Here is a 14,621-nt window from a genome sequence, read left to right on the forward strand (position 1 = left end):
TAAAGGTGTACCCCATTATATAATTTAAGTGGAGCGGAGGTTGCAGGGGTGTCCCCCCCAATCTCCTTAAATGGTATAATGGGTCTTGGGGTTGCAGGGGTGTCCCCTGCATCCTTTATATGGATTGCAACGGCAAAACCACTGCCTTTTTGCAGCAATTTTTTGTGTAAACAGCCATTTCTTTCCGCGATTTTAACACATGGAACCGATTCGGAGGACTCTAAGTAGAAGCATGCACTACTCAAACTCATTTGCATAAGACATAACTTTGCATATTCACCTCAACTTTCTGAGAGCAATGGAATTGGCAAAAAAAGATCCAGGTTGTGAATAATGTATTATGGCCCCCATTGCTTTACAGCCCTCTAGATGTGTTAACGTTACCACATGTCTACTACATGCAGGAAACGCTAATTTCTTTCTAGTGTAGCTGTGGTTTAGATGTGAAAAAATACATGCTTTTATTGTTCATAATTGGTGTCTGGCAGACTCTAGCTTCGACTACAGCAACCAGGCTATCCCGGACAGTGGTCTAGAGGCACGCGGAAATCTTCCATCCAGTCCTAGAAAATGTATATGTCCTGTTGTGATATTTTCTATATTCCATGACAAAGAAATTCCTTTTCACTTGTACGCATCTCGGCTTGTGTGAATGGACCTCTACTTTGCAGGTGCTACCCTGTGATCCTGGGCACACAGCACGTTTTATTTCATGTCCACTAGGAGTAAAACAGAGCGCACTGGTTGGTGGAGGGGTTAACTCAACTGCAGCCTTGTGATGGTATCCAAAAAATATAGAACTGGGGTGCTGGGGTAGGGGGTGAGAGGCCGGTCGGCGGAGACAGCGTGGACGGGCAGGCTGGGCACGCCCACGCGTGCTCAAAGTTTAAAGGCAAAGTTTTCTTTTGCGGTGCAAAAAAGGCTCTGTTCCTGTCCCCATGGAACAGACTCCCATCACTATGGAAGAAAGGGGACGGGACAAAGGAAGGAGTAATATATGATCTATATTCAGCGCTTGTGTTCCCACACAAGGAAAGCTGCTAGAATTCTGCTTCTTCTTCCATGCCACGTTTATCTTCACACTGGATAAGTAACATAGTAAGCAAAATAAGAGCGGCTTTGATGATTTGTGACGTTCAGTAAAGAAAGGCACTGTCAGCATGCCAAACTCAGACACGAGATCTAGGCCACACTTCTTATAAAAGCTCCTTACTTATATGTTTTAGGCCACGCCCCCCATACCTATTGTGCAGAACGCCTTAGAGACCCCAACATTATTCCAATCCCATTCGAAGCTCTCAGTATCTCCTATTAAAGTAAAGGGTGGCGACCCGGTTAAAGCAGCCTAATAAAAGCCACCCCCTTTTCAAGACTGCTTAAAATAAAATGATGCCAAGTTATACTTTAATGTGTTGGTGAGGCAACTGCAGGCCACATAAAAGCCAGAAAGAAACATCTTGAGGCACCAGACAAAAGCGAGTTTGGGCATGTGGTAATTAAAGACAAACGTTGCTTAAGAGATTAAAAACACGTGCATGGCGTGTGACCCCGGTTCCAGCACAGGTGGTCACTGAAATGCCCCTTTCGGTCAGTCCCTGCCTTGGAGACGAGGTAAGGCAATACTCCTTACACATGACTAGGGAATTCGCGCTCGTTCTGCCAGAGTTCACGTGTGGGCGCTGGCCGTCAGAGCGGAAGTCTGTTTCCAAATGTGAGGGGATTTATCGAACAGACATGAGGTAACCAGCAGTTCTGTGGAAAAACAGGGTTATTTTTGTGCCACCAAAATGTTGGACTCAAGGCAAAACATGTGTTGCGATACGTTACTGTCACGCCCACCCCACTCAGGGGGCAGGAAAGTGCATCGTCTCCGAGCAGCTGTTTGGTGTGCTAAACACATCCCCTCTGTTGCCATGAACCCACATCTGGATCACCGGCGGATTCTCACGCATGCGTGGGGCGCTTATGGTATACAGTATACGTAAACACTCGGCTACTAAGGCCAGCACACATCTGGCATGCTCTGAGCTCTACCTCCAATTACATTTAAAAAAAAACAGTGGTATAAAAGACAGCAAAGTCGTATCGGCCATTTACCACCCTGAACTGTTTAACAACTAGTGGTACAACTAGACTAAATATTTTGGGAGGGGTGGGGGGCTAACCCTTCAAATGTTGGGAGAGGGGAGAACTTCAGACACAGAGGGAAACACTTACCTATCTGGGGGCGCATAACTTATTTTTTTTTAAATTCTTTAATTATCGAGTAAGAACAGTCGAATAACCAGCAAAATGAAACGTGCACCTCAAGATACATGAAACACCCAAATATCAATTGTAACAAAAATAATTCTTGCTAAAAATATGTACATTGTTAACTAAAGTAACATGAAACTCCTAAATAAAACATTCCCGGCACAAGATGTGTGACAAAATAGAACACAACTATACAAACAGCACAAATCCAACAAGACATACCACAGACACCCACCCACATACTACTCGTCACAGACACACAAGTAACAACATCACGCATACATTCCCTCTCCACAATCCACTCAAAACTCACCCTCAATCATACAGCTCCTTAAATGGTCCCCACAATTCCAAATAAGTCCTCTCCCGATCTTGTTTTTTCATCATGTGCTTCTTATAGTTGGATAGAGTCTGGAAATTGGACAACCAGCTTTTAACACTACAAGATGAGCTACGAGCTACATCAAATCTTCCATGTGTTGAAAGTAAAACCACAGCAGATGGCGACCTCGGAAATGCCACTCCTAGGACCGTATCCAACCTATCCGATACTTCCGTCCAAAAATCGATCGCCCTCGGACTCACCCTTGGACAATCCCACATGTGTAATAAGGTGCCTCTTCCTCACAGCCCCAACATGTCTCGCTATCTAGCATACCCAGTCCACACATCTGCACCGGAGTCCAGCAAAGACAGCACACAATTCTTTGATGGGTGTAATGAAAACTTAAATCCATCATTGACCTTGTGGCCGTCCAACATGCCCCTCCCTCTCCATTGCAGAAATATTTCTTCCCATTCCCTCAACCCATGCCTCCCTCAGCCTTTCCCACGAAGCTACACATGTGCCCTCCATCGGCATCATCTTAAAGGTTGAAACCATACGTGCTGGTGCATAAAGAAAAAGAATTCACAAACCACAGGTCTGCTCCTCATTGGAGTCTAACAACCACCTGCATTTCCCACATTAAAACCTCCAAATCATTATACCTCTTCCCTTTTGCCCAAGCCAAACATTCGACTGAGTAGCGCAAAGGACACCATCTTTCCATCTTGCCAAACATCGCCAATTTGTAAGATCTAACTTTTTAAAAAACATTCCAATTAGACTATTCTGGTGAAGCTTCAATGTTAAAAGCAGTTAACTTCCCCCTTCACGTCTAAAACCGCACACTGAAGGACTGCTGTGAGAATAAGCTGTCTCCTCTACATTTCCACTTACTCCCCTGATTTCAATTGCCTAAAGATGTATGCACACACATGTAGTTGCTAACAATAATATGCTTTACATTAGCAATTACCAGGCCTTTGATATCATTGCAGCCCAGGGCACCGATTAACGTCTATATCTTGTCCTGTCCTGCCACGGCTCCTTCGTTCAGCCAGGTCTAATCAACACAAGATTTCGGGGGGTTTAAGCCCAATTTGTCCAATGGTCATTGCGCCACTGCCAACAACACACTTCCAAAGAAATCTGCCTTCGAGAGGGTGGTTGCATATGGGCAATACACTGCTTCCAAGATTCAACCTGGGAAGTTACTGAGTTGGCCCCTGGGGTTGGTATGCATGAATGTGTCACCCTCTCCAATGTTACCTGAACCTACCTTGCAGCTAGTAGGGCTGATCTGGTGCCACTCCCACATTTCCCCCCCGTCAGAGGCCGCGTCCTCGTTCTGGCTCAGCCTACATGCTGGGAATTAGCATGAAATGCGCGAAACGCATTGACAGCCAAAACTACTCAGTATTCCACCTCGTGCTGCTAGAGCACACATGTTTAGTTTGTATTATTATTAGGTGGGGCTTAAGTGCCATATATGAGCTGAAACTAAAATCGCGCCAGCAAAAACGGAATTGGAGAAATTCATCAACAATTCCATTCCGCCGGATTGGGCGAATTACAACCTTTCATTCTGCAATTCTGGCGTTATGTTGTGATGAAAACCTAATTTTTATGACCGAATTTCACAGTGTGTGGCCCAAAATACACACAAAACCGAGATTTCATTAAAAAAAAAAACCTGGCAAACACCCTTTTCCTGCCCCAAATGTAATTCTTTCAAAAAAATGAAATTTTGTCTGGGAAAAGGACCCAAACTACCAATTCCGCTATGTGGGTGAAATTTGCCAGGAATCCACCCATTTTCACACAGAACAGAATTAGCCGTTTTTGTCCACCCCTGGTGAGGAGGGACATCCAGACTGTGGGTGTAGGTTATATAACCACCCATTGATTTCCCATGGCCAAGGTTATCCCTATAACGATCCATCTGCCCCTCTCTGCCTGTGAGGAATTGCCCTCTGGCAAGGGTGTAAAGCCCTGACTTTTTATTTTTTATTAAATAATAAAATGATGTGGGTAATTCCATCTCTGAAAGGGACATCTGCTGATCAGATTCCTTGTTCATGATCCCCATGCCATAAGCATAGTCCGTACCTGTGCCCTGCTGCATCAGAATCCTGACCTGCAGCACCTGCTCTACTAGTGGCACATAGCAGGTCCAGAGGTCACAGGTGCCCCTTTTGACAGCTGCAGAGCCAGCCAAGTCGCTGCAGAATCAGGGCTGCATTTAAGACATGCACCCGTGTACCAAAATATTGTGAGTATGCCCTCCTGGTGACAAATACATCTCTAAATACAAGCCATACCAGAGTTATGGTATGGTGGATGGAATTCTCAATTATTACAGCTACAGCAATTTGATATCACATATGTCCGCCCTCTGAGCCCAGCTGAGCTTCAGAAGGGTTATGGGTATTCTCCTGAAACAGGCCGAAACTTGTCACTTCTGGCAAGACTGTAGCCTAGGGAATTGCCTTGTTTTATTCTTTTGTGAGGCCAGGTAAACCCTCCCCAGAGAGACTGCCCCTCCACAGGAAGCTAGCCTGGGAACGGGAATCAAAGGGCACGCCCATTAACAGAAGGCTAAAAACCAAGGTCCTGCACATCTAAAAGCCTTTGATTCTATTGAGAAGAGAAGGGCCAGGGTTAGTGGAGACAGAGGGAATTCTTTACAACTGGAGGAAGATTACACCTGTGACCTGAAACTGCTCTGTGCCCAGTGGTCAAAGTGTACGAAAAGAAGTAGTGGAACTATGTAACCTGCTGGCCTGCACCTACTCCCCACAAACCCCATCACCACGTCCCCTCCCACGCACAATGCAAAGCCCCAAACACTTGCACCTGCTGTTTAAGGGAATGTTCAGTGCAGTGCACTGAAAGTGCAAGTTTCAACTTCTTACTACACTTTTATTTTAAAATGAAAATATTCCAGAACGGTGTCTTTTTAAAATAAAAGTATAGGAGCTGTAAAAGGTCATTTAAAAAAGTACAGGAGCACTGCTCCCGACCGCTCCCGCTCACTTCGACCACTGTCTGTGCCAATGGAGAGCAGGAACTGCAAATCAGGCTAATGATACAGCAGGGCACAGGTGTACACTATGCATTTGGCATGGAGCTTCTGAAAGGGTGCCCTGGTTAGCAAGTCGTCCTTTCTGAGATGGAATTACCCTCTAAAAGTAGGACTTCTACACCCTTGCCAGATGGAAATTCCTCACAAAGAGGTTTTGAAGTGCTCAGACACACAACTTTACCTTGAACAAGATAAGATCAAAGACTAACCCAGTGGGAAAGGGGGCCTGGGTTACTCTTTTTGCAGCCCCTTCCTGCCATGGTGTCTGTCTCACATTGTAAATTATTATCTTCTAATGAGTGTATTTATTTCAGATTTAAGGTGTCCAATGATGACAGGAAGCCGGCTGTATGGAGAGTATCCTTTTTGGAAGGATCAATAGGACACATGTAAGGGTACTGTTAGGCATTAGTAGGACAGAGACACCGTGCAGCCACACCCTGGGGAAAGACAGCTTCCTCTCACCAACTGACAAACACACAACACTCTGGGAACATTCCAATAGACCATACAGTAGGGAGGCACCCACGGTTCAATTCACTGACACACAGACAGGAAAGACATGATATAACAGACATTTTTCCTGTAACCTTAAGGTCTGAGTGCAAGTGGATGGGTAAACATTAATTCAATTCAAATTCTGAAGTGTTTTGCACAATAATTGCAGACATCGGACCCTCCTACCTTGGGCTTTACTTCCCATTCTTTCCACATAGGATTAGCACAGAGGCTGCGGGTTTGGGCTTGCCGGGAGGATAGTTCAGGGGCAACGTGCTCGCCTTGGAAGCACGACGACACAGAGCAACACAGGTTTCATTCACGGGTCCGCGCTTCGAAACCTCTGGATATTAACCACGTTATAAATAAACAATTATATCATATCGGTCCAACAAATAGGTTGTTGGAAGTCTGGGTGTTCCCACTGGTATGTCGGGCCTAAGTTACTATTGCCTTGTGCAAAGGAGGTATGGTACCGCAAGTATGACACTGACAATAGATAACATTTCAAAACCTTTATTCAATTTCGTGGTTTGGAAAAATTCCTACTTTGCCCTTTAGCTAGGATGGGAGAAGTCTCTACCATCAAAATAATAAAGAAACACGGTCCTAGTCAGTCTCTGTCAAATTGAAAATGGCCTAAACTAACAAAACCTAATGTCTGCCCTATCTCTTATGCAAAAAGTGTGTAATGGGGAATATGTATGCAAAGGAAAACCTGTGTCATAACAAAGAATCAATGTGGCTGAGTCGGCTCTCCTTTCCATGTTGGACAGCACAGAGTAAGGCGATCCCCGTAAACAGGACAACACTCTGGCTCAGGTTCTCAAAATAAAGGCAATCCCAAAAACGTGGTTGGAGGCCGCTTGGCCTTCCACGTTAAATCACTTATTCCATCTTTCACAGTTCAACAAAAAGTTCACGTAGGTCTCCCTCATCTGGACCCAGACCTTTCAATCAGCACTTGTAGCTTAATTCTCTTTCGTTATGGGTTCCCTTCCCCTAACGTATCACACTTCCTGTCTCCCTCAGTGAGGCTCAGACCTTTTCCTGATGTCGAAGACTTTCGAATGTGCAAGGTTTTTGCTATAGACCTCCGCAGTACCACGTTGACTTTCCCTTTAGCTCAGACTCTTGTGTTATTTGCCCCAGTATCTCTGGGTCTGGGTAGTTCAGTATCACAAGCACAAAAGTTCAACATTCACCTTGTCACTTCCCCTTTTGTCAGGATGATTCTTGAGCATTACGCATTCACTTGTCACTTTCTAACAAAACAATTCACCTTTCGGGGAAACTTTCGAGCGGGCTACTTGCTCTCGCCGGACCACTCCACTACTCTGTATCGCTGGCTTCACAATTATTTGTGATTAAAAATTCCTCACAGGGCTGCCTTCATTTGCGTCCCATCCACATGCGTACCTCCTTCAATTGTGACATCTATTGTTGCACTTTCAATCTTTCCTACACAGGCCTTTCATTTCACTCGTCAACTCACCGGCTGTGTGCTTTCCTTTCTTGTCTTCTCTGTTTCAGTTTACAAGTCAAGGTTCACGCCACAGATTTGGCCTCGTCTCCCCAACTCTGCCATTCACCCAGGAGGGTCACTGGCACCTTTGAAGCACAATGCAGCCTTGTCTGGGATTTGGCCTTCTCTATGTATCTTTCATGGCTTTTCAGCAGCAACGACCTGCAGTTATCTGCTCGGTTTCTCTACCCTTTTCTCTCGTTCCTGTGCCGGTAGTTCTGCATTTGCCCTGGAAGTTCTGCTCCTTCTTCTGTTCCAACATGCTCAGTATGGTGTCTCTATGTTCCACCTTTATCCGTGTGGGAAAGAGCAAATGGGTGTCAGATGTATGAAGCTAAAGTCAAGTGTCTGACCAGATTAGGGGTACATGTCCAATGAGATATGTAAGGGTTAGTCTCTTTACACTCAGTCTCCCTCTTCCTCGGCCCCGTGTTTGTGTATAAAGGGGGGACGTGAGGAGGAGTTGGGACGTTGGATGATCCTATAAAATAAGATGGGTCATGGGGAAGGGAAATAGGGGACTACCGTGTCTCACCATCGGTTGCCTCACTACCACTCCCTGAAGACTCCTCACCCACGTGATCCTCCCACACTGGTCCACCCCCAGGAACTGGATCCAAAAGCGATGGCTGTGTCCTGCCCACCAGGATGACAAGTCCCCGAGGACTAGCGGGTGAGACACCCTTTGGTTTCTCACACTTCTTAAGATAGTCGCTCATAACTTGTCACTTTTTCTATCCAGAGGTTGTGCAAGTACAGAGGGTTGTGTGGGTATTCGTTTAAATCAAGAGCAGTGGCAAGGCTCAAAGATGAATGGAATACAATGATTTTCTAGTGATTGGTTGGATACTGTAGATCTGCGTTTGGGGCATCTGTGAAGGGTCTTGTCAGAAACTTTCCAAAATGGTCAGCTCTCATACCCAGATGTGTTAGTATTCCATGTGGGTGGCAACGACATGGCACGTGGTGGAGGCATCAATCTAGAATATTCCTACTGAAATAGTTGCCTTCTTAACACCTTTTCTCAGGGACACTATGATAGTTTGGCCTGAAATGATTCTGAAACTACAGGGTGAGTGAATCTATGCCTCCACAATGAAGATTTCAGTAAAGAAATTGAGGTTTGAAATATCCAAGTTAACTCATTCACAAAAGTTGTGCAATTTTGGACTTTTGAAGCTTTCCTCCCTGGTTTTGTGCCACAGTGACAGTGTACATAGTCCAGATGAAGGGAAGGAGGTATTTATTCATGTATTGCCGAGGGGTATACACACGCCTTTTCCCATTTTTGGGGGAAGGCCAATTGGCTAGTAAGCCACCTGGTCTGTGGCTTGTTGACGGGGACCATCAAAATGTTACATGGAGATTTTATGGCCATGACCCATACACAAACTTGCAGAATGAACTCAATTGTTTCTACTTGGGCTGTGGGTAAGGGGTTCTCTCTCGTCTAATAGGCCAGCAAGCTGCATGGACAGTTGGCTGTCTCTCGGGATGCCCATAGGAGAGGAAGACCAATCCCAGACTTGGGACTTTAATTGTCCACTCAGACATTTGACTTATCAGCTCGCCCAGTTCAATTCAGACAGCTGGTAGGCCAATAGAATACTGGTGGGTCAGAAGAAGCTTCCCCCCGAAGTTAACTTGGAATGTGTGGAAATCAGGTGGGGTCCCCATCAATTATTTGTCTTGAAGTTTGTTTAATGAAATGTTGCTTGTTTACATGTAAGATGCTGTGCAGCTAATTGTCTACTTGTCTGCTTGAAGGCAGGGTCATACACGAGGGCAGCCCCTATGGACGGGAGGAAAAAGTTGGCTTCCTAGATAAAGAACAAACTTTCCACTTGCTCAAGAAGGCCCACAGAAGTACCCGGTCATCACAAATATTGCCTGTGGACTTGATCCAATCCTGGGGATCTGATCCATTGTGGCACATAATCCAAAGCAAAGCAATGATTTGAATACATTACGGCCAGGGATCCACTTGCCCCACTAGTTTGTTTTCCATTTCATAAAGTATTGCAAATTAGACATCTTGAAACATCTAAGAAAGGCTGCATAACTCACAAGTCATTACAAATGACAGTGCCCATGCAAAACAAACTTTTCTCTCGTGTTTATATTTGAAAATGAAGCAGCAAATAACCAACTTATTTTGTTGGCCAACAGCACACATCTCACCCTAGATTGCCACATAGAAATTGGCTTACATGGTTTCATCGGGTTATGTCCAGGTTATGATTTCACATAGATCGCAGACCAAGAGACAACTGGACCTGCAACAAACATCTCAAAGTGTTGGGCAAACGTATTTTACCCAACTGATGGCGTGATTTGGAGCTCCACTCCTGGGATTCCTACACCAACGCCACCACCATTTTTTCCACACCACCACATGTCCCTCCCGCTCTGATCCAGTTGCTGGCCACTGTCCATTGCCAGAAGCACCAGTCCATGACAGGGCGTCCCAGGACATCTCCTCACAAGTACCTTATTGAAGGGCACCCCTATGAAGATCCCCCTATCGCCACACGAGACGGATGTTCAGAGTGGCCCAATGGGGTGCTCAATAATGTCCCCACACTAAAATGTTCAGCCTTTATGCTCAGATACTATCACTATACACATATTAACTAAGCCACTTGCAAACAGTGGGAGTCTGCCACCAGAAGCTATCCCTGCATAACCACCTTCCACATCAGTCCCAGCCAATGCACCCTAGCACCATGAGCACCCAAGGCTCTCCTATGGACACAAAAGCCGCCATGACCGAGAAAACATGCAGAGCTCAGGGTACTTACAATCAACATGCATCAATGTAGCAGCAAAGCTTTCTTAAATGTTCCCTCTGCAGCCTCGAACCCCACCCCCGCCCCATTGCTTTTAGAACCACAAGACCACAAGAGTACCTTGAAAACTTGCAAATAGCAGTGGTACGTGGTATAAATCCCAGGAACATGACAACGATGTATTTTGCCAAAAAGAAGAGGTCTTATGTAATCCCCAGTAGAGTGTATTGTAATTGTGTTACCCCCTCCCCGCCACCCCACAAGGTTTCCCAATGCACATTGAGAAGTAGTAATTTACTAAAAAGTCAACAACATTGACAATATCCTCTTGGAACGTGATGAAACCAGCTACAGGCAAATACATGGCCTTGTTTTTCAGAGTCTGCTGGAAAACATGATGCCAGGCAAGGAGACAGCCTCAAACCAGCTCCAGTACACGTGACCGTGAAAGAGCAAGGTTATTGTTTGATGAGTCAATCAAGCAATTCTGTGAGAAAAAAACGGTATTCTGATTGAAGTAGCCAAGAGTTATTTATACCTTTTAATCCACTCTCTAGGTTTTTGAAAGCTTGTAACTTGGTGAAACCGTCTCAACCAACCTGACTCACTCCACCCAAACAGGGACTGTCTGGCACTAAAGTGTGCCACCCCAAGAATCTACCCACGTTCTCATTTCCCTCCTCTTCCAGGACGGGGTCGGGTGGCAGCGTTGCATGTCTGCACGCTCCCGGCTTGTGAATACCTGGGCGCATTGTCACCTCAGTGGCGCAGGTCAGATTCGTCATACTACCTCAAATGTGAGCGTAGGTAGTTCGCATTTCTTCTGAGTTCTAGTGTATTTGCTGTCCCCGCGCTGCCTCCCCAATCTGCTCGTGTGCTCCCGTGATTTAACGTCCAAGGGCCTCCAGTGTAACGAACCTCATGTCCCGAGCAGTCACAGTGTGTGACTACGTTGCTCCTACTTTGCTCAGTAGGTGCATACTTTTTGCGCTGTTTAATACGGGAGAACTTTTCTAAACTTTAGGAAAATAGTAAATGCGTTTGCAAACGTGCAGTGAACTTTGCAAAGCAAAACCATTTTGTGGCTGGGACCGCAGTCGGTGTGCGTGCGGTGCTGTGCTTCAACAGCTAACTTTCATACTGTGACTCTGTGGAGAGATAGCACAGCTGGAAATAGAGTAGCCGAGCCATTTCTATTGGGGGCCTGTTCCGGATCACCGGGCAGGCCCCATGCTCATGTCAGGGTACCCCGACGGGCTTACTCAATGCGGCGGTCACGTCGCGGACTCATGGGTGGGGGTGACCCCACCCGCCACCCGCTCCGGATCACCGGAGCTACCCACATGGCTGGCGGCACCCAGCACACGGGGGCCCCGGCTCTGGGGACACCCAGGCCGGGGTCGCCCCAGCAGCCATGGTCACATGGCAAACAGACTACCAGGGGACGGAGTTGCCCAGCAGGGGCTCCGTCCTCATGCTGGGCCCCGTCCTTGGGCCCAGCGCATGCGGTGTGGCACCAGCATGGTGCTAAATGAACGACACCGGAGTCCTTGATGGGAGTGACTGGCGAGCCGGAAGAGGCTCGTTACTTTTATTATGTTGGTCACGTGGCCCATTACAACATCCTGGGAGCTACCATGCTCCCAGGAGGGGTACTATGCAACAATTTCCATAGCTCTGCAAGTATACGCTTTCAGACGCAGAGAGCTTGCACTCTTTCGTTTTCAGTTCATTTTCAATTCCTTTATGTATGCATATAACGGCTAGCCACTGCCTTCTCCTCGGTTGCAGAAAGTATACATTCAGAATGCAGGATCGTGCTCAAAATTGTTGTTCTTTTCACTCTGTCTCGGGATAGGTTTTTTAGAGGGTGCGGGCAGCAGGGGTGGCTTCTCAGGGCAGAGTGTTTTCATTTCCGCTGCAGAGGTTGAGCCGATAAAGACATTAGAACACTGACTGGTTTCGCCTTCCCTGCTGAACACACCAGCTGGTTAGAACATTTTGAATAATGTTCAAGTCTTAACGCCTGCCTACTCCTTCCTCCGCTTCCCCTGGGCCAAACCGAACTCCCCATAACTGTGCGTGGGAAACATATGGCCTCAAACAAGTTACACTGGTTTCTTATGCCTTTGCTTTTTCAAATGCCACGCATACTCCTACATCCTCATTATGATTGTTCCCGAACACGCTTAATGCCGGAGACCGGGAATCGAACCTGTGTTGCTATGCATTAGCTTGCTTGCTTCCAAGACAAACCAGCTGCCCCCCAGTTATCTTCCCAGTAAGTACCAAATCATTTAAATCACACAATCAATGGCAAATGGTCTGGATCTTTGCTGTTGAAACGAAAGCAAAATATTTCATCACCTCCCCGAAGTCACTAATGCTAGAACTTTCTTTCAGTTGCCTGGCATATATTGTCTAGTGAAAATATATTGATCTTTAATAAGCCATGGCATATATTGTCTAGGGAAAATATATTGATCTTTAATAAGCCAGAACATTGAAATGGCAAACGACTTGCAAGAAATATAAGCGTTAAATGTGTTGCAATTTGTTTCGACCTCATTCATGTTTTAATATCCCTACCCAGCCAATATTCATTCCCGCCTTCTGCGTGGAGTTCATTTCTCCAACTGCGCAGATTCCAATCGCCTCTCTTCAGCCTTAAAGTCCGTTCGCTGCTAGTTGCACTTGCCCACGCCATGTTTATTGAAATTCTCCTCTATGGGTCTTGATTTCAATGCTGACAAATTCTGTTTTTATTTCCACCCCCGCCCCACATGATGCCTTTGTTTCAAACTCGCTGCAAGCATCCTTTATTTCACTCCCCACATGCGCGGCCTTTACGTCAATCCTCCAGCACACTGATTTTCTTTCAAGCATGCTGTGTAATACTTTTATTCCCACCCTCTGGTGTGTGGCCTTCTTTTGAAAGATGTAGTGTGCTGCCTTCAGTTGAATCTTCAGGTGTTGCCTTTCCTCCACTCCTTCTGTGTGATACCGCCTTTATATGTAATCATCCCTGTGCTGCCTTCTTTTCACTCCCCCCCAAACGCTAGATTTATAACACTCCCCATGTCAATTACACCCTAACTGCCCATATTTAAATACTCTTAGTATGCTACCTTTATTTCAATCTTCCTATGTACTTTGTTTATTTTCACCCTACGATGCAGTGTCATTTTAACCCTCCAACCCATGTGCTACCTTTATTTCAGTCCCGTTTACTGACTTTATTTCAAATTCTCAGGCGTGCTACCTTTATTGCCAATCCTCCCTTGTTGCATCCTTTATTTCAATCCTCTCACCCCTTAACGCAAGATGGGCGATGATAATGAATGGACAAACTAGCAAGCTCTTCTACACCATCACACAGTTCCTCCATACCATATTGGACCTAGACAAAAGAACATTGTGGAAACCTGATTAACCCCAATGCAGACCTGTTTAATATCAACACATAGTTTCGATTTGTCCAGAATTGTATTCCTAACCTAATATCACAAATCATTACTTAAAGTCACTATAAATAAAACGTTTATAATTAAACTATACCATTATAAATAAATAAATAAATAAATAAATAAAAAAAAATAAAAACGCAATGAGTTTGCTTTGTCTAATGGAAACATACATCAGTATTTTTCTCATCGGGGCCTGCTGTCCAGGATGATTGATCTACATAAGTTTACTGAAGCCATTCAAAATCGAACAAAGAGGATATTCTTAGAGACCTTCACACTCAGATAAGGCACTATTACAGACAGATCTATAAAATAAGTGCGCTCCTCGCATACATTTTAAGAATTAAACGAAACTTGAATGGAGTTCTGCAAGTGGTGCCTGTGCTGCCCTTAGCACTTGTATAGAATGATGAAGAGCTGCACAAAGCGCCCACCAGCATACCGATAGCAACGGACAGTGTTAATGAAACGGCTACCTGTACTGAAAGAAAACAAGCATTGGCAATACCAACAAGTTTGGGCTTTTGTGTAGGCATGGTAAAGGCAGTTGCCAGGAGGAGCTGTAGTGGTATCAACTGGACATTGATGGAAGCATGTGCAAAATGGTCCGAGTACCTCGACATCTAATAGCAATGTCTGACAAATGCCTCATACACAAGCCAAAACTGTTGGCTTT

At 45.5% G+C, this 14,621-nt stretch overlaps 1 protein-coding gene across 1 annotated transcript in view; it reads right to left on the reverse strand.

Moving 5' to 3' along the window:
* Positions 1-14,621, reverse strand: part of GAREM1 (GRB2 associated regulator of MAPK1 subtype 1) — a 929,300-nt gene that overhangs the window by 526,650 nt on the left and 388,029 nt on the right. The window lies entirely within an intron of this gene.

This window comes from Ambystoma mexicanum, chromosome 5q (assembly GCF_040938575.1).
Source record: "Ambystoma mexicanum isolate Mex_15411 chromosome 5q, UKY_AmexF1_1, whole genome shotgun sequence".
Lineage (NCBI taxonomy): Eukaryota > Metazoa > Chordata > Amphibia > Caudata > Ambystomatidae > Ambystoma > Ambystoma mexicanum.